General features: G+C 35.0%; 1 long non-coding RNA gene and 1 other non-coding gene across 5 annotated transcripts in view; one reads left to right on the forward strand and one right to left on the reverse strand.

Moving 5' to 3' along the window:
* The window catches only part of 4930405D01Rik, a 125135-nt gene extending 105648 nt beyond the window's left edge, over positions 1-19487 (forward strand). For all 4 annotated transcript variants that reach the window (XR_001781883.1, XR_876113.2, XR_876112.2 and 1 more), the window contains one exon: positions 19449-19487. This is a non-coding gene — a long non-coding RNA (RIKEN cDNA 4930405D01 gene). The remainder of the gene's footprint in view (positions 1-19448) is intronic.
* Positions 12344-12469, reverse strand: Gm25723. Its single transcript, XR_003952018.1, has one exon. It is a non-coding gene; the product is annotated as a small nucleolar RNA SNORA17 (small nucleolar RNA).
* Positions 19488-19847: the final 360 nt, after the last annotated feature.

A 19847-nucleotide genomic window follows, 5' to 3' on the forward strand; every position in this document is an offset into this window, starting at 1 on the left:
TTTCTAGCTGGAGTAAAACCTTGTTCCTAGTCTAGTGTCTTATAGTCTTTCACCTGCATGTTTCATACAAAAGAGAAAAAAAAGTTTTACATCACTTAAAATATGCATGTGACATTTGCAAGCCAGAAACACAGACTGTATATGGGACTGATTAGCACAGCAAGAGCATTCCAATGTGACCATTGCAGCAGAAAGAGCTGAAAGGTATAACAATCCTTTGAGAAGTACTAAGGGTAACGTGAAGTCAAGAGTGGAGACAAAGAGAAGAACACTAGAAAAGTCTCAAAACATTGGTACCTGTAAATAGTGAAAACACATAAACACTAAACACAGCCATGCTGCCAGCTAGGTTAACTCAAAACCCGAACACTATAGGTCTATTTAGCTCAGTTCCCATTACTGAAAATAACATGTCTAGCTCTCAACAAAAATTACAAGTTGTTGCAGAGTCTGGCACCAGGCCAAAATTCTGTGTGATTTTTCTTTGAGGACCAGCTATAGAGAGTTAGCAAGCTCAGCTTATAGGTTTTGGTGGTAATTAGGGTCTGGGGAGGTGTTAAGAAGAAGGGGAGGGGGTGAGATTAAGGAGGTTTTCTCAGAGGGGAAATGAGGAAAGGAGACTTGAAATGTTAATAAAGAAAATAATAAAAGAAAAAGGAAAAAAGAAGAAGAAGAAAAGAGGTTTCTCTTTTCATAACAGACTTAAAGCATGGCCATAGCATTGCAGATCTTTTGAAAGAGCTGTAGGCCACACTCAACCTAGAGGCCAGCCATATCTTTGTTTTAAGTCCTTGTGTTTGCCTTTTAGAAACTTCCTTACTGAAGGATGCACATGTATTTATCCTTCTCTCAATGAGGCTGCTCCTACTTCTACTTGTTCTATGTCTCTCTCTTGGTCCTGTGAAGGTTCTGTGCCCCAGTATAGGGAAATGCCAGGACCAGGAATTAGAGTGGGTGGGCTGGGGAGCAGGGGGAGGGAGGATGGTCTAGGGGATTTTCAGAGGGGAAACTAGGAAAGGGAATAACATTTGAAATGTAAATAAAGAAAATAAAAAAATACATCATTTTCTTAATAAAAAAAATAAATCTTACTCCATAGAAAACGTCTGGAGACCCCTTGACAGGGAGGTGAATCCCTCTGCCTAAGTTCAATGTCTCCTGTCCCATTCTTCACATGAAAGTAAATCAAAGACTATGAGAAAATCTGACCATAAGATGGGTTTCGTGGGATACATTGGCATTTGCTCAGATTTAAAAGGGTGAGGGTTGTTAAGTATGGCCTAGAATTTTTCTAATTCTTCAATCTTAACCTAGTGAATATAAATTATTATTATTATGATCAAATCAACAAAAGTTAAAGTAAACTCTGTGGATGGGTTCCGCAAAGACAGAGATAAGCATCTGAGAAGAGCAACAGAATGTGTCTTCAGCTGTCCTGTAAGGAAGTAACAATGAACATATCACTGAAGATGCTGAACCTGAGAGGGCAAAAGTCAAGGTACTGCTGACTGTGTTGGTACCCAACCACCCACAGACATCAGAGGAAGGCTACTGATCAAGATCAGAACGGCAACTCCAGATGTAAAATCCCTAGATGTAAAAGTCAGATTTAAAAACAAAGGTGATAGGGATGATTTTAAGTGTTAAAAATGGCATAGAAATACATTTTCATTGTTGGTGTTCTTATTCTCATTAAGTTAGAGGCTCAAGAATTCTCTAGAGCTCCTCACAATCAACATAACAAAATCCTTGCTTAGAGACCATGTAAGCACCCAATTGCATGAAAACTGTGATATGCTCAGCGTCCTTCTTATTTGGATGTGTTACATTCTCACTGTCACTGTGAATTCTTGCTACTTTCTCCCTTTCTTTGAACAAACAGTTGCAGCAAAATAATGTACAAGCTCTTTGGGAACTTTCGATCAAAACAGAGTTAGTGAGTAGCCAGTAAGGAAGACATAATCCATTAACCCCAGCATTAAGGTGGCTGAGGCAAGAGGTCAGGTAATCAAGAAGTTCAAGACCTGATTGAGCTACACAGCAAGTTTCTCAAAAACAAAGGTCTGTTACCGAAACAAGACCTGAACAAAGACAACTATAGACCTGCTAAGAGGGCAAGGGAAAAGCACATGGGACATGAACCTCAGACAAAGAATCACAAGAAATTAAGGACCATTCAGAAAAAAGAAATAATTATCTTCATGAAAACCACCCTCAGTTTCCTATCCAGTACCAAGTACTCATCTCTGAAGCCATATATATTCTAACAAAATTAGATAAACTGAGCAGCTTGTATGTGTATTTCAGAGTGTGTAGATAGATAGATAGATATAGATAGATATAGATATATACACACACAGAGACAGAGACAGACAGACAGACAGACAGATAGACAGAGTTTATATATGTGTGTATGTGTTTACACATATATACATATGTGTGTATGCATACTTATATGCACACAGAGGGGCATATGTATGTTTATATGCCAATAATTAGAGAAGTATAAGCCTTAAATTTTAGAGAGAGTGGAAGGGAGGTACATGGAAAAGCATACAAAATAAAGGGGAAAATGTTGCAATAATGCTTCAATTAAAAAATCATATTAAGTGGAAACAAACAAAAAGATGGGGACTTAGGTCACTGGTAGGGAAATTGCTTAACATATGTTAAGCCCTGACTCAAAATACAGAGGATAAAACAAAAAAATTATTTAGGAGGCCCTTTCTTGGGTAGAAAAATGTTGCATAAATAATTAAAGAAACATTAATATCAAGGCTATCATGTTAAAATATAACATAATTGGAGTATTCATTTTTATATTTGAATAAATATTAAATTCTACTTTCTTATGTAACATTTAATTTCTATTGGAGCTGTTTTCTCTACTTCTACAAAAATGCAATGCAAGAAGGAATAACACTTCCAAAAAGGAAGCTGATTCCCATGGAAAAGATGTCAGCATATTAATCTAAACTTTAACAGTCCTGAGACAATCACTGTTGGGAACAATATAGAATTCAGTGAGATTGGAAGGGACTGCACTTTTACATGGTCTTAGCAGCCAAGAACTATTTATCATTTCTGGTCATTTTTAAAATAGAATTTAACTTTTTTTCTGAGTGAATGAAAAGATTGATTCTTCTTCTCTCTTTCTGAGGTAAGAAAAAGCTAGATATTTTTTATGAGAGAACCAAATAATTCAAATTAATTTTAATGAAGTGTCAGACACTATGGGTGACATAAAATACATGCTCAGGAAAGAAAAAATAGTTATTCTTTGTGTCATCAATTTACTCATTTGGATATGTAAACTACCATATCAAATAATCCATGGAGAAACATGCAAAAATCCAGGAGCACTCTATTGTCTTAAAACAGCTAACAGATATCACATCTTATTATTTTATCATCATCATCATCATCATTATTATTATAAGAATGTACATTTATTTATAGTTTACTGCCATTCTTTGTAATGCTGCACATCCATTTTCTATAAAATCTTGATTCATAATTTGAAGAGTAATTTCATCCAATAAAAAACACCTTCCCTGTGCATATCTCTGTGCATACTGTTAGGCATAGGATTGACTTGACTTCTCTCAGAATACATTTTATAATTTGCACTCTCAAAGAGGAGATACTGAATTTATACAAAGTACGCCTATTTAAAGCTGTCTTTCTGTTTGGATTTGAGTCCTCTGGTGTTCTGTGAATGAGATCTACGTAGTCTGTCGGTAGGTGCGCAACTGTCTAATTACCAACTCAGCTCTACTCCGTGATGGATGCAGTAACAATCATTTTATAACTCAAACATTTTAAAATGCTCTTCAAGTATACTATATATGCATAAATGTACCTATTATACATACATATTTATTTATATGTTTGAGCATTTATAAATACGTAAATACTAATAGATGATGTGTAAAGAGACTAGGAGTTTACTGAATTAATCTTGAAGTGTCAAATGCAGTATATTATGTTTCAAGTATTATTACATTATTGTACTTGTATGCTTTCTATCATTTCTATCCATACCGAAATGAAGAATGAAAATGAACTGAATTAGATAAAATAAGTCCACAGAAATGAAAGTTACAGGGTATGCTCCTTAAATATTTGTTTACAATACCTCAAATATTTCTCTCACAGTGTTCTTGAAGAACAGTTACTAAGAAAAAACACTACCATTATTTCAAATCTTAAAAAAGTATGTAATAACCCCTAAATTTGAATAATAATTTGAAAATATGTAAAAAAAATCACTGTAATTTAATAATGCATCAAATGCATACACTAGATTACTTGACAGTTTTTCAGGCTCCCTCTACTTATTTGTAGTACATCTTTAAGTACTCTTTTGTGTAACAGAGAAAATTTCTTAGGTTATCTCAGTATTCTGTGAAAAAAATTGTAACAAACAAGTTTTTAGTTTTAAATAATGGAAAATTCTCATTATAAGATAATATATATTGAGATGATGGCACAACATAGCTCCAACCTAGAGCTGATTCAGACTTCTTGGAAACAGAACATATGAGGTAGAAACAAGATGGCTGACTGGTGATATCCAGTGTCAACTATTCAAAAAACAAGAATCAGTATTACAAGCTCATCTCTGTATTTTTAGGTGAATTATCATGGTAAAGCTAATAATAATAATCCATGAAAAGACTGAAAAAATAAAGTTAGCGACCTAGGAAAATAGCCCAGGAAAAGCAATGTGTGTGTGTGTGTGAGTATGTATATGCATACAATTTCTGCACAGAGTTTCATAGCTACAGAGGGAGTCTCCTTTGCAGGAGTAAGTTTGAAGAAGTTTAAGCCAGCTAGAAGAAGTGCTGATGATCCCACCCATTGAAAGTTCCAGAATCCATAGAAGTTTGCAGCCAATTCATTTAAGTAATGGGAAGCTGGCATAATCTCCTGACTTTGGGAAGAGTCTTTTATCTTTACATGAACCCCCAAAGCCCTGTATCTTGGAATAATAGTTAAAATTGGAGCTGTTATGTGAATTGAGGTTGTTCTCTAAATCAGAGACTCCTTCATGTTGTTAATTCTAGCACCCCATAAGACTTCTAATATACTGACTTAGCAGACAAGAATTTCACAAACATAATTTATCCCCTGAAAATAATGCTGGACTCTAGTCCTTCAAAGCCGCCTGACATGTAGAGATCACACTACTGACCATGTGTTATCATGATGAGGTACTACATGATAACATTTTCAGAAAGTCATCGTATCTTTATTGTATGGAGATCATGCCAGAAAAAGTGGGGCTGGCATAACATGAAATCTGACAATATATTCATCAATTTTAACAGATAAGAAAAAGAAGTGCAAGGAATAAAATGTATATTCAGGTGTGCACCTTTTCCTATGACTACATTCTATCATATGAAAAATCTAAGCCCCCCACAACACACACATACACACCCATCATGCTATTGCCAAGGTATTATAATATGCTTTATTCAAACAGAAAATGCTATGCATATTAATCCTGCTTATACTTGGGATATTGAATCACACATGGGAAATGCATGAGAAATCAACAATCATACATCTTTCTTTGTACTGTTTATTATCTTTAAAATCAATTTGCCTCTAAAACTATAATGATGACTGACTGCTTTGTGACATTCTATGTGAACGATAGGGAAGAGAGGACAGGTTCCAGGTCCCTAGCTTGGAGTTGGGCAACACTTTCTGCCAGGAGAGTTTTTCCTCTCATTACTGCTGTGGCATTAATTGGGATTTGGCACAAGTGATTGACTCCCTCTTGTGAATCCTTCATTCTGCGAAGAGAGCTCTGCGAAGAAAAGATAGCACCTGGTGAGGTGAGGATGACACGGGAATATTAACCACACATCTTCTTTTTCAAAGACAATTCTTAGTCCTGATCTATATGCAATTAGATCTCATACTCGGTAGTAGCTAAAACTGCAAGAAACGTGTAAATATTGTGATGCTGTGCATAACAGGGCTAAAGAGAAAGCATTACCTAAACAGCAAACAAATAAAAGAGTCTTTTTGCAAGGTTGGAAAAAATAAAACATTTGAGCAAATAGCTGCTTCAAAGGAAATAAAACATCCTTTCAGATGCTTCAGACACAAGGGTTAGTCATGGAAACAAACTCAGAGTGGCAAGGAGACTCTGAGGGAGGTTTCAGCACTCTGGTACTTGGAATGGCTCTCATTTTATTTATGGTAGGGATCTTTCTCACAATTGCATTTGTAGAATGCATTACACAGAATTAAAAATTTATAGTAACCTATTTTACTGGCTCCATTTTAAAAACAAGGAAACTAGGCCCTGGTTAATGTTCTGCTTATTATACTGTTTTGTATTTATAACCTAAGTTGTCTCTTCTGTGTTGTTTTCTAATAGAAATCATGGAGGAAGTTATTAATTTTTATTATGTCATTTGCTATGCTTATTTAGCAAGGACAATAGGTTTGAATCCTTTGAGGATCCTGACTTCATGACCATTATATGAGTTCTTTTAAATAAAAAAGTAATACATATTCATGCCAATACTAAAAATTCAAATATTAAAAAGTAAAATGATGCAATTGTTCTCTTTCTTCCATATTTTTGAACAATTTTCAAGATTCAATCATTTATAGCATAGTTGTAAGTATGACTAGAGATTTTTACATACAGTTGTAAGTCCATGCATGCATATGTATAGATTTTTTATCAATATGAACACAGTTTTAAACACATCCAATGAATACTTTAGCAATTCTCATTTTTAAATCACACAATGTAATTTTTTTCCAATTATTTTCCATTTAAGCTAAAAAGAAGATTAAAATGTGATCTCAAGAATCCCATGGTTGTTCGTCATTCACAAAGACTCTTCTTTTGTTTTACAATTGTTTAATTGTTTAGTGTGAAGATCCTGCCCTTATTATTCTTGCTAGCTTTAACCTAATAGACTCCATTTTGTACCTAGACATCATCTTGTGTTTAATTTGCTTGTAGTTTGTTTGAACTCAGTTAAAGAAAAACCCTAACTTGTTCCAGGAACCATTGTACCAGTATCTCCCTAGTAAGAGCCTGTCCACCCTAGGAACAAACAATTGGAATCAAGAAAGTCAGGCTATGACCTTTAAATGTCAAACAATCATACATGTTAACTTGCAAAGCTTCTCACCCTGCTTGTAACTATGATAAAAAATCCAGGCCTTTACAGCTTCGACCTTCCATACCCATCCACTGAGTCAGAGAAGTTTAGAGGACCAAGCTGGAGCTTGAATAAAGACTTTTTGCTTTTGCATACAAGTTGGACTCTTGGTGGTCTCTAGTGGTCTTTGGGGATCTCATGATCTGTGCATAGCATGAGGAGCAAAATAAAAAGACCAAATCACTCAGAAAATACACATAATAAAAAGGTACATTTATAGCATTTCAAGTTTCAAATTTACAAATATCTAATTTGTCTACTAGGTTTGAAATATAACTCCCTGGAAAGTATAACTGATTTAGAGTAAGAGATTTTGATTATTTGAGGCAGTGGCGATAAGGAAATATGTTACAACCAATTCTGAAGAGCTCTGAGATAATCCACCAGGCCCCTAGACTCTAAAAGCAGTGTGTTCTGAAACTGTGGATAGACACAAATGTGTTTATCAAAGTTTCTGCCATAGCACATTCATAACTATAAACATATTTTTCTGTCATAAAAGGTTATAGCACATAATATTTGTGAACCATTTTTACTATCATGGACTATGAACTATCATTTTATCATTTGTTTTTAAAATTATTATTATGGCATTTGCCCTTTCCTTTCCTCAATTCAATGCCTCCCAACCTTCCCCGGCCCAACACTTCCCATTTCTCTCTACTAATCAATACTCACAGTGGTAAACTCTTTCCCTTTAATTATTGTTTTAATATACATAGATAAATGCATAAAGAGACTAAAGTTTCTTTAATGTGACTCAGAGTCGAATTATCTTAATTCCATTTATAGGATGTAAATAAATTTAGTTGAAAGTATAGATATCTATATGCAGAACATAAATGCCCAATTTATAAAAATGAATCAATATTTACTCACAAATATACTGATAAAATAGAAGTTATTAAAATGCTTTGTAAGGGTTTAATGTTTTAAACATAAGCATATATTATATACATAAAATTCAAAGTTTCTCCCCTCCAAATAATTAAAGTATCTTAGATAATATTTGAAAATTGAGAAAGTATGGGGAAGCAGGATTCGACATCAGGCTAATGTCACTCGTTGATACACATTTTTGTAGAATTGATCTGTTGTCAAAAAATCAGGCAACAACTTGGTCTTATGATGAATTGCTTCTGGTAAATCGCTTTTCCGCAAATTGAGCATGGGGCCTGGAGTTCCCACCCACCTCTACCTGATGATGCTCAGAGAACATTCTCACCACAAAATATTGCAGGTAGCACTCAGAGATATATAGAGTAAGTTGTGTGAATTATTTGGCTTGGAGGGTGACACATCATACAGAGAAGTCTCAACTCTGTATGCAAGAGCATTATAGACAATTTAGTAATAAATATAGGATAGTTTTGAAAAACATAATAGCAGAATTATTAATAAGGGTAAAATCATCCACTTGAAAGTTGAAATCTGGTTCAAGATATTTTTTCCCTAGATACTTCTGTAATTTTCTGTTGAATATTTGTACTCCAAGTCATTTTCCCTATCTTTGTGCTTACAAGACAGTGTAAAAATTACCTAAGAAATTTCACATTAGCATTAGATTGAGGGAAAAAAGAATTATGGTGAGACTCCACATGATATAAATACAACAATTCCTTAAAGACATATCATGAGATAAAAATATTGGTATATATTCATACAATTTAAAAACATATAAATATATTTCTATTAATATATTCAAGATAAATATACAATTAGAATATATTTTGATATATTATATCATATAATATTTATTATATTTTAATGTTGAATTATAATATGTTATATATTTAAAATAAATTCTTATTTAAAAATATATATTTATATTTTTTATATATTTATATATATATATTTTTTTAAAATATATAAAATTTCACAGTGGGTTACAGAGACTGAAGCAGCAGTTACAGAACCTGCATGGATCTGCACTGGATCCTCTGTGTACATGCTGTTGTATTTTAGCTTGGGGTTTTCATGGGGTTCCTAACAGTGGGAATGGGGTCTCTGACTCTTTTGCCTGCTTATGGGATCTCTTTCCTCCTACTGGCTTTCAGAGTCCAGTCTTGCTATGAGGGTTGATGCCTAGTCCTACTTCATTGTATTCCTTTGTTCTTTTCTAAAGGGGAATGAAGGAGCAATAGATCTGGGGTAAAGAGGAGATAGGAAGAGTCACCTGGAAGGAGGGGAGAGAGCAGAGGCTGCAGTTGGGATATATTGTATGAGTGAAGAATAAATAAGAAGAAAAATGCCATGTTCCATATTTATGCATGTGCTTCCATTAACTGAGCACTGGGACGGTCCCGGAAATAGGCTGCTGTTCCATGAGTTTGTATTTTTCATATGACTTTTCACTTTGGGTTTTCTTCTTTCCTCAGAAAGCCATGAAGTGCATTTCTTTGACATCTTTGTGACTGTGCTGTTTGAGTTACAAGACAAGCCCTCCAGAATTTCTTGACCTATGATACTGTGAACTTGTGTATCTTTTACTCTTTTACCATCGGCTCTCTGACTCTGGCTTCCTGGTACCCACTTTGTAATGTATGCATACTATTCTTTATCAGAAACACAACTTCCCCCCTGCAGCTGCCTTCCTGCTCATTTTCTTTTGGCTTGACTTTCTGTTGTTTTCATTAATGTCTTCCTTTGGTTCTCCTTTTCTTTCTCATATTTACACTTTCTACAAAAACCATGTGCTCAAAAAATAAACACTGGCCCTTGCTCACATTGTCAGAGCTATCTTCCTCCCACTGTCTCCTTGCTGCCTCTCTTATTTACCTCACAGCTTCCCTTCGCACCTTTCATCCTTCCTTACCACACAATCTATCCTGGAAACACAAGCTTCACCTCCCTTTCTAGCCCCTAAAGTCTTCGCTATAGACAATAGGATCTGAGAAAGGATCCTATCCTTTCCATGATCCAATTGAGCAATCTACTCTTTACCTGCTTTGCCTTGTTAAGAAATACTATATTGAAGTCTGTAACTGTATGCTTTTAATCACACTGGTTGTGTGCATTTTGAATTTTAAATGGATCTGAAGAACATTCATTTTGAGAACAAGTTCTGTCACTTCCAGATTTTGAAGGAATTTCAGGGTATTGTTGCTGTTGTTGTTTTAGTTTGTATTATTTGAGTTTATTGTAATATCAATATTTCCATGTGTATATGTATAAGTTAATACCTGTAAAATACTCTATTGAATGTCTGTCAATTTAATGATTAGTAAAAATTCCAGTTAGTAATTACTTGTTTGATATATTTTTGTTCTGTGATTCACATACTCTAATTGCATACTAAGTGAAGATGGGGTTTAATGTTCTTGGCCTCAGGCTGATCAGTATTTAGGCACACTTTCTAATTATACTTTCCTCTAACTGAGTGCAAAGGTATTATTATAAGGTAGCTCACCCTTTACTTGCTGAGAACTGTTTTCTAACTCTATCACCTAGTACAAGTCCCCAACCATATGCTAATTTAACCATAATTGTTCATTTACTCCAATTTGCCCTAACTAGGCCACCATCTCTCCTGTGTTCACTGTCTCATTATAAAAGAGAAATAACAAATTTTGGGCTTGACCTACTAAGTAGTTGAATCTCATCAATATTAAATTCTCTTGAATGCTAAAATGTTCAATTTTGTTTGTTGCTCTCTAACATAAACCTTTCATCCAAAGGCTATATAGTAGCAAATTTGGGTAATTAAAATGTGACAAATAGTTCTGTTACAATGCATTATTTCTTTCTGGAAAGTTATGTGTTGTGTTAAGAAGTGCCTCTCTCAGTGCATAAGTCTTTCAGGCATTCTCCTTTGTTGCAGGGGTACTTCTGTCGTTCAGTTTTGTGTGTCCCTCTGTATAAATCTCATTTGTTTTGGCCTTTAAGAAAGACAACTGACTGCTAACATTTAATAGCTCTGGTCTATAGTACTAGAAATCAGGAAACTAAGGCAAAAGGAATTTGATCCTTAGGCATAGCTTGTGCTACAGGTGAAACTTTATGAAAGAAAGGGAAGATGGAAAGAAGAAAGAAAAGAATGAATGAAAGAAAGAAGGCAGGGAGGGAAGTAGAGCAAGGCAGGAAGTATAACAAAGAAGGAATGAAGGCAGAGAAAACTGCCATCTCTACTTTTGCCTCCATCTCATTCTTTCATTTTCCCTAGATTCAGCTTCTCTTCCTTCTATTGTTCATAATTTTGCTTTATTTCTTCTTAGTAGTAGATGATTATTAATCCTTCTCCACCTTTATTTGGGTAAGAATAGAAACCGGAATGTATTTGATGGCCTTATTGTTCTTCCTGGTAGTCTTCTGGAAGATTTCAAACATGCATGAACCATGGCTCCTTTTTGCATTACAACTTAGCTGTTCCACTCCCATGGCTGCTGAACATGGCCTTGGATGCTATACTAGGATCTTGACTTTTTGGCAATAACTACCCTGATCAAGGACAACACTTAGAGTCATAACCATTTTATTTTAAGGTAATTTTGGATGTATAGATATTTATTACAAAACCAAAAGTAGCAGTCAGCAGAGTTGTCTTCTGTTTAACATCACTTTTTTTTAATGTTTAGTAGTTCTTTGTGAATTGAACATCATGTAGCCCAATCCCACACTTTTCCTCTTCCTTTCATCCCATCTCTCTACTTTTCAAATGTCTGCCCAACAAATAAAGTGCTAGTGAGTCACAGTATGTCTCACAGTATATCCCTTTTCCCTACTTTTTTTTTTTTGCTTATAAATATTCATTGCAATTATTCTTGGTTGGGTACAAAGCCTCTGGCTTATGCATAACTATCAATACAGAAACCTCTCTGGAACCCCTCTAAGATATCCTGTTGTTGTCCTTTGTCATGAAGATCCTGCAGTCCTGGTTCTATAGGACCAGGCCCTTCTCACACTCCAGCAGTTCATTCATGGGATAGATGTATCAGTGGGCCAATTCAAAGTCCTGGATCTGGAAATAAGGGGAATCTGGACTTACAGCATTGGTTTGAGGTCATACTGGGCATGGTCTTACCCCCCACCCCAAACACAAAGGCTTATGCAGCATGGACCGATGGTAGTTTTAGGCTATCTTTTTTTTTTCAGAGAGTATTAGGCTACTATACTATTGACTGTGACTATGACTATTGTCTATGACTAATAGACTAATGATTATTCAGATGTTCATAGATCAAAACACTGAACATAGCCTCTCTGCCCCCTGCCACCTACCGATACACATATGACATAGCAGCCACACCTGCAATGCCCCCAGGGGCTTTCTCTTTTAGATTATTTCAAAAATTTTTATATGTGTATAATGCATCTTCATTGCATTCACCTTCACTTCCTCACTCTACTGCCACTCCTATACACCATGCTCATCTGTTCATGTTCTCTTTTATTCTTTTATATCCCACTGAGTCCAGTAAATGCTCCCAAAATGTGAATGGCTTTGGGTTCAATCCCTATGGCGTAGGCCATCAGAGGCCAGCCCGGCAAAGAAAATTGACTCCTCCTCCCTCAGCAGCAACTGATTGTCACTATAGGCAAGCTGATGCCCTTGGAAAAAATGACAACATAATTTTTATCTTCTTGTAGTCATAATTTTATAATGAATAATCATTCCAAAATAGGTACATGAAACATTCCACATAGAGACATGACATAGAGATATTTTGCTGGGGGCGGGTTAGACTGGCTTGTTGCTATTTTGTTTGTTTGGGCTGAGCAGCTTTAATGTTTCTGAAAGTTAATTTGGACACCCTTAAGGGAACAGTTCTGAGAAATAGTTAATCTGTGCTCATAAAACTTTTAATGTAGGAACAAGTGCCAAGAATGGTGGCAGGGTGTGGTCACCTTGATTGTGAGACACATGCAGTCAGAGGTTTTCATGATTAATGATTCTTATTAAAAAGTCACTGGGAACATGATAAGCCCTGGTGACTCAGCAAAGGTCTCCCCCTTAGCAACCTTGGTTCTGTAGAATAAGTATATCCATTAGTTTCAAGAGAGCTAACATCACATTCTAGAAAAATCTCCCTAACCCATCTTTGCTTTTTTTTTTAAAGGCTGGTCACATTCTCCCACAGGCTTTGTCTAAACACATTGCAGATTCCTTTAGAATGTAAGTTACAACATAGTTTTCAGTGTTGTATGCCCCGACCTCATCTGACACACACTAGGCTGACAGTTGAGAGCCCATTCACAAAACAGCATGAGGAAGCACAGGCCTCTCAGAGCCCCAGTGCACTTCTCAATGTGGCAAATTGCAATCCACAGGCGATGACAGCATCTCAAGAGAAGCTGTCCATTGTGAGACTCGGGAGAGAAAAATCAAGAGCTTCACAATGGAGAATCCTTTTATTTTTGTCCTTGACCGTGAAAAACAAAATCTATAATGAGTGTTTCTGCAGTCACTGCTAAGATATTAAAAGACCTTTGGGGTATTATAATCTTATCTTGATTTTAGAAACTCTTGGGAAGTTATATTTCTTGGAGTTTTATGCTGTATAGTTTTTAATAGATGTCATGTGTAGAGGCTATGTCATGACGAGCGGGTGGACTGGTGAAATGTCCTGTCTTGTAGATATACCTTAGCTATGTTGTGACAATCAGAGGCAATGGTGGAATGGCTTGTCTACTATATATACCTTATAAACAAAAAGCTCCTGAAAATGACAGAGCAGATGAATTAAAGCCTCACTGATGACATTGGAGAGAAAAAAGGGTGGCAATTCTTTATAACTGTAAAAAAACAAAACAAAACAAAACAAAAAATACAAAAAAACAAATAGAAAGCCCCAAATGAGAAGAGAGGGTTAGAAATATAGGTGACAGTTGTAAGCAATTTGTGACATGTAGGGTTTAATTTTCCTACCAAAAATTACGGAGATGTCTAAAACCATTTCTACAATACCCAAAGAAATATTCAAAGAACTCACAGTGTAGGAGTAGTTCTGTTGAAAGGCTTCTCAAGCGATGTTTGCCAGTTTACCTTCTCTCTTGTGACTGAGAAAGAGCATAGTGTGACTGTGACAGCTGAAGAGCAGATATGATAGATAAGTTCAGCTAGGACTTTTATTTTACAGACTGGTCCTTCACATGACTCAGATATAGGCAACGATTATGTACTATATTGAACGTACTGGTGTTCTTCAAAGAAAGAATGGTCTGGTTTTGTCCAGAACATGAAAATATATACAAACGTAGACAGAGTAGAGTAAGATTAAAAACAGAATTTGTAGACAAGGGAAGTCCATAGGTTCTCATTCAACACATATAACTAATTGTTTGCAACCCACTTCAAAAAAAGTACTTTTAAAATCTCTTGTGAGACTATGCCTGGGCCTAGCAAACACAGAAGTGGATGCTCACAGTCAGCTAATGGATGGATCACAGGGCTCCCAATGGAGGAGCTAGAGAAAGTACCCAAGGAGCTAAAGAGATCTGCAACCCTATAGGTGGAACAACATTATGAACTAACTAGTACCCCGGAGCTCTTGACTCTAGCTGCATATGTATCAAAAGATGGCCTAGTCGGCCATCACTGGAAAGAGAGGCCCATTGGACACACAAAATTTATATGCCCCAGTACAGGGGAACGCCAGGGCCAAAAAGGGGGAGTGGGTGGGTAGGGGAGTGGGGGTGGGTGGGTATGGGGGACTTTTGGTATAGCATTGGAAATGTAAATGAGCTAAATACCTAATAAAAAATTTAAAAAAAAAGATTATATCATATTAATCTATAGAGTACGGAAATATTTACTTAAATACATTTATTTGTTGATTAGAGTATAATGATGTCATTTTCCTCTTCCCTTTGCTCCCTGCAAACTCTCCCATGTACCTATTTCATTCTATTTCAAATTCATTGCTTTTTTAATTGTTTGTTTTTAAAATCTCTTCATTTCAATATGAATTTGCTTATTTAGAATTAAACTTATACATATTTTGTTCGAAGTTTGTAAATTAGAATTATGGCTTAGAAAGTACGATGCAGAGTTATCTGAGGAAGTAGGATCTTACAATTCAAACAACATGTTTTAGAGAAAGATAACATGAAAATAAGACAATAACCTTGTATTTTTTTTAGTGTATGGTCCTGGAAAAACCTAAATCTGTCTGGATGGTCCAACCATTGTGCACTGAATTCCCTCAGATTTTGTGTTCAGGAATTAGGCTAGATTGTTACTAAATTATAATATCATTAAAGTAAAAGGTAGGAAAACAATTTTATAACATTGAATTTATAATTAGATTATTTGGGACTCATTGTTTCTATACAGATCTCTTTAATATTTTACATATTTTAATGTTCCATATGATGTTTCATAAACAAGTAACTTACGTTGGTGTGCCATTTAAAATTCTGTGACTGTCAAAAACTCTCTGATAAAGAATTCTGATGCCCTCTTTCTGGTTAAGCATAGAAGTAATCTATATGTACAACTAAATGTTTGCAGAGGGGTAGCCCCTGGCATGTGAGTGCCATGAGTGCTTGTCTTTTGCAGTCTTCCAGTTGTATGGCAGTTGCTGAAGATTCTGGTGTATAAACGTCAAGTCTGGATTCTCAAGATTACTCCATGAAGCAATGCTTTTCTAACTCTTCTCAAACCCACATGGATTATGATATAGGCCAGAAACCAAAATGCTTCTGAATGTGCACTTAGGCTATTGAATCAGTTACTTAATCCTGAGGAGTGTGTCATGCCTTAATGCTTAATGACACAATGATCTATTCTGGAATTGAAGTGAAATAGTCTTCCCAATTGCTTGCTACATTTGTTATTTAATACACTTCAGATGTGTGCAGTATATTATTAACTGAATTTGTTATCCTAATTGACAAGTCCTATATGTGGTATTTTTAAATTTGTTTCACATCCCTATTCTTAACCTTTGAATACTCTCTAATTTTTCTCCTATTTGACAGTGTCTTCAGAGCTCAATTACCCAAACAGTTTATGGCTGTAGAAAGCCGGAAGATATTCAGTATCAAGTAACAGGAGTGTGCCATTTGTGAACATGAAATACTTTAATGCTTCCTGTAAAGAGCTCTAACACTTAATTTGCAAACACATTTTTTTCTAAAATGAATAACTAAAGCTCTTCTAACCCAACATCTCTGCATTTAAATAAGCTAAAAGCACAACATACCAGGCAGTCATTCAGGGATGCTGGCCCTTCTCTACACCCTTACAGCATTCAGATATTTAAATGAGCAAAGCAGACAAGACTTACTTTGCATCATAATTCAATGATGGATCACCCACCCACATGAAAAAAGTTGTAACACATACAAATAAAATCTGTATATAAAAGTGGGAGCATAGACCAGATGTGTTTTGTAGTAATTTAGCAAGTTAATGTGAGACAGAATTATTATCTCACTACTTTGATGGGTCAGGAGGCTATTACTGATCAAATGTTGTTTTTTTTTGTTTTGTTTTGTTTTGTTTTCTTTTGTTTTGTTTTTCTGTTTAGCTCTCAGTCTAAAATTGAAGTATCAACCAGGGATTCACTGATCTCAGGAATCTTGCAGGTCTCTTCCAGATCTACTACTCATTAGAGACGTGTTCCTTTTTGTGTGTTTATGAGACTGGGGTTCCTATTTTATTTCATGCTATCAATTCAGGGTCAATCTCAACTTTTTATGTTACTACTCACTATCATCTGTTCACAAAGTTACTCTTCAGTAAAGAATTTCCCTCGAATTCAGCTTTTACCTTCTTTTGCTGCATCTGTTTATTTTATGTTTAGCTGAATAAAAGTGTCTTATTTTACGTGTTCATATGACTACCTTGCTCCCATATGGATAACTCTAGACAATCTTAATGTTTATAGATGTATAGAATCAACTGTGTCCAGAAACTTCTCTTGTCTTTGTTTTGCTTGTTTTCATTTTGTATTTTCTTTTAGCCTTCTATCCTAATGGATAATTGATTATTTGATAAAAGCTTTGACATTTGCCAGTTGTATGTTTGTACAAGAATCACGATTTGCTTTTAAAAGAATAGACAATCAAAGTTCTGAAGGAAGCTAATGTTTCTTTGTTACATACTCAAGTATAATCTTTAGTGAGGAGGGTATTGTGAAAATAATGTCTATGTGAAGCCTTTCTTGTGGTATGGAATGTCCCTCAGAGCTACCTATTCCAATTATGATATTATTATTTTGTTACTGTAATTTCTACACACTTTCAATCTAATTTACCTTTGAAGATTGAATGTCTATAATTGAAAAGTTCCTGTTTAGGTGGCCTAGTCAAAACTTGTTGTTTGATCAAAGATGGCTGCCATACTAGAACCATGACAACTTCCAATTTCATTATAATCCTGTCTATAGGCTAAATCATACTCACAGAACATCATGACAATTGAGAATTGCAGTTATTAAGACATGACTGAACCATAAGATGAGTGAAGAAATGGTTTTCAAATTCCTACAGATCTCTGTATGCTTCCAGAAAAGACAAGAAATTTTTGTTCCCTTTAATATCTTATTTTTATTAATTTCTTTTACCATGTATTTGTAACTCTTGTTATCTAATGGATTACAGAATATATGTTCAAGTCTCTTTTCCAATTCTATTGTTAGCTAAGAGAATATCCTTCGATAGCCAGTTGGAGCTTAGTGTTCTTGTGCATTTCACAATTGCCATGGATAAAAGGATTAAGTTTAGCATCAAAAATGGAAACACTAGATCATAGTTAGAAAATGAAGGCAAATATCAGTGATCTCTAAATGGAAGCTACAGTGAGACCGACAATATTTTTAGATGTCAGATTTTAAATGTGAAATTAAATGAATGATATATAAATTAATGAATATAACTGAATATATCCAAAATGTCTTTGACTTAAATAATTACTAAGATCTATTTATTATTTTATACTACTTACTAAAACTCTGGCACCTTTTAACATGTGATATATATATATATATATATATATATATATATATATATATATATATATATATATATATATTTGTGTGTGTATACACACACATATATTCACATATTTTGACAAAAAAAAAAGGAAAAATCTAAAAGGATTTTTAAAAAATAGTTGGTTCCTGTGATCAAGGAAACTGAAAGCTAAAGTTCTGCAGTCAGCCTGTTGGTGAACCAGGAGAGCAGATATGTAATTCCAATCCCATTAATGAACCCAGAAGAGCTGATGGTGCTAATTACTGTGTGAAACTGCCATTCCCAGGAAGGGAAGTAGTGATATTTTGTATTATTCTAAATGTTGGAAATAACACAGCTGCAGTTCAAGCAGTAGGGTAGAAAATTCTGTCTCTTTAGTCTTCTAGTTCTATTAAGAAATACAACTGGTTAGATTATACCTATCCAAATGTGGAAAAATAACACACTCTACAAAGGTGACTGATTCAAAAATTAGCATCCAACAAAAGTGCTTGTAGAAAGCATCAGATGAATATTTTAAGAAATTTCCTCCAACTTGTCTGATATCTCTCATTATTGTTTTGCCCATTGTTTGATTTGTTAATTTATGTTGTTAGGTTTTTGTATGGTATTTCTTAGTAGCTCATCTTCTTTTGATGGGGGTTCCCTAAAAACATTCACTCTCCAATTTCTTCTTTAAGTCTCACCTTCCCCAATTGTTGGGATAAAGAGAAGCTCCACTGCACTAATAATTGCTAAATTTCTCTTTAGGTTCACAGAAGGCAGATGATTTTGCAACACTGGTACATAGAAACTAGCATAAGAAATTCAAATCAATTGTGGTACCCTAGAGACATCCCATCATAGATGGAAACTTTGGTGGTTTGAGTAAGAATAGCTCAAATAAGCACATAATTCTGAATGCTTGGTAATTAGGGTGTAGCACAAATTGACTGGGAATAGGAATTGTGGCCTTCTTGGAGGAGGTGTAGCTTTGATAAAGGAAGTGTGTCACTGGAGGTATGCTTTGGGGTGTCAAAGGTAGGCCTAGTGTCTCTTTCTCTTTCCTGTTTCCTGAAGACCCAACATAGACCTCTCAGCTATCTACCTCTATGCCTGCCAATATGATTCCATGCTTTTTTTTATTTATTTATTTATTTATTTATTTATTTATTTATTTGCCATGATGATAATGGGCTAAACTTCAAAAACCGTAATCCAGATCCAATTAAATGTTTTCCTTTATAAGAGTTGCCAAGATCATGGTATCTCTTCATAGTAATAGAACTTTGACTGAGACAGAGACACTGCCCATCTTAAATGCTCACTGCTTTCTTCTCTTTCCATGAGCCGTTGAGCCCTACAAGGAAGATCTTTGAAGAACCGGGACCCTCAGAGTCATTTATGAATCAACTTTTATCATTCATTCAATATATTTATGTATGAAAAATCGATTGGTGGGCAGCTGGACACTTGATTCTGGTTACATCCTTCTGTGCATATTCTTAAAAGAAGAGCCAAGAAACTATTATGATAAAAACCAGTGGTATGATACAGGTAAAGAAGAACAAAGGAATTCCTGAATATGTTGTCATGGTTGACAGTCTAGATAATGATAAATTTGACCTACACAGACCAAACTGAATTTTTATCACTTTATAATGTATTGGTATGACAAAATCTTCATACAGAAATATTATATATATATATATATATCCACATTGTTTAAAATGGTACATATCTTCTTCT

This window comes from Mus musculus, chromosome 16, assembly GCF_000001635.26.
Source record: "Mus musculus strain C57BL/6J chromosome 16, GRCm38.p6 C57BL/6J".
NCBI classification, from domain to species: Eukaryota; Metazoa; Chordata; class Mammalia; order Rodentia; family Muridae; genus Mus; species Mus musculus.